This window comes from Mandrillus leucophaeus, unplaced genomic scaffold (genome assembly GCF_000951045.1).
Source record: "Mandrillus leucophaeus isolate KB7577 unplaced genomic scaffold, Mleu.le_1.0 Scaffold847, whole genome shotgun sequence".
Lineage (NCBI taxonomy): Eukaryota > Metazoa > Chordata > Mammalia > Primates > Cercopithecidae > Mandrillus > Mandrillus leucophaeus.
In genome coordinates this window covers 150636-152277 of record NW_012109219.1, presented here as the reverse complement: position 1 = coordinate 152277, position 1642 = coordinate 150636, and the positions used below count along the sequence as shown (strand labels likewise).

The 1642-nt window shown below is 40.8% G+C and overlaps 1 pseudogene; it reads left to right on the top strand.

Annotated features, from left to right (window-relative positions):
* The window catches only part of LOC105530828, a 13850-nt pseudogene that overhangs the window by 1950 nt on the left and 10258 nt on the right, over positions 1-1642 (top strand).

Sequence of the window (1642 nt, the reverse complement as noted above, 5' to 3'; positions counted from 1 at the left end):
ATGAGGACACTGGGATTTATCATGTTCAGGACACTTGCTCAAGATCCTTAGCCAGTTAAATATGGAGAACTGAACAAAGGTATTAGTCTCTATAAAAGACACAAGGACAGAATGAATGGGTGAAGAAAAACCAAACCTTTGGAAGTATGAGACAGATGGAAGGGGACAATGACTTAGCCATTCAGGAAGGTTGACTCATGAACCATTGGTGGGAAATCTGGGCAACCACCTCTTTTGTACCACAGAACTGCCCAGAAGACTCAGGAACTGATGGAGCCAGGTACCCCTAGAGGCAGAGTGTAGGGTGAAGTTGAAACAAGAGAGTGTATTTAAGAAGCACCAGGACCTGACATCTCCTTGATTCCATATGGCTTATGACTGCCCCTCCTCAATGTCTGTAGACGACTGGCAAGTATGAAGAGAAAATCTCTGGCAAGGAGAAGTTAGTGAGGGCTAGGGAGGAGACACTAGAACAGGTGAGAGTTGGAGTACCTTACGAAAAAGAGAATTAAGTAAAAAAATAAAAATATATATTTATATTAATATATTATATATAATAAAATTATAATAAGCACTAAAAGAGAATTTAAGTCACTGAACAGTAACTGTTTGATGTAACATTTAAGGCAAGATTACTTTAAATTCCCCAATTTACTTTGCACTTTCCACGCCAACATGTTTTATTTTGCAGCAACATACCTGTTGCAATGTTTCATGTTACTCATATTGCTGGGACAATGGTAATACAGCAGAGTAATGATTATTTTCTCCTTCAATGAGATAAAGTCAATAGAAACTGAAATTTGTTTTTTGAGACAGGGTCTTGCTTTGTTGCCCAGGCTGGGGTGTGATCATAGCTCACTGCTGCCTAGAATTCCTGGGCTCAAGGGATCCTCTCGCCTCAGTCTCCTGAGTATGGGACTGAGTGGCTGGGACTATAGGCCACACCACCATGCCCAGCTAACTTTTAAAATTCGTAGAGACAGGATCTCACTATGTTGCTCAGTCTGGTCTTGAATTCCTGGTCTCAGTCAATCCCCCTACCTCACCCTCCCAAAGTGCTGGGATTATAGGTGTGAGCTACTGTGCCCAGTTTAGAAAACTCTTATTATGAAAATATTAAATATGTACAAAAGTAGAGAGAATAGTAAAATGAACTCTTATATTCATCACCATCTTCCACAATTATCAACAAATCTTATTCCCTCTCTCCATTCATCCCCAGCCCCACTGAATGATTTTGAGGCAAATATCAAGCATCATATATTTTCATTCATAAGTATTTCAGTATGGCTCTCCAAAAGACACACATTTTTTAAAAAGGTTACTACAATGTCATTATCCCACCTGAAAATTTTGATTTCTTTTTTATTTTTTTTTTTATTTATTTTGAGACAGAGTCTCACTCTGTTGCCCAGGCTGGAGTACAGTGGCATGATCTCAGCTCACTGCAACCTCTGCCCTCCAAGTTCAAGCTATTCTGCTGCCTCAGCCTCCCGAGTAGCTGGGATTACAGGCGCCTACCACCACGTCCAGGTAATTTTTTTTGTATTTTTAGTAGAGGTGGGGTTTCACCATCTTGGCCAGGCTGGTCTTGAACTCCTGACCTTGTGATCCACCTGCCTCAGCCTCCCAAAGTGCT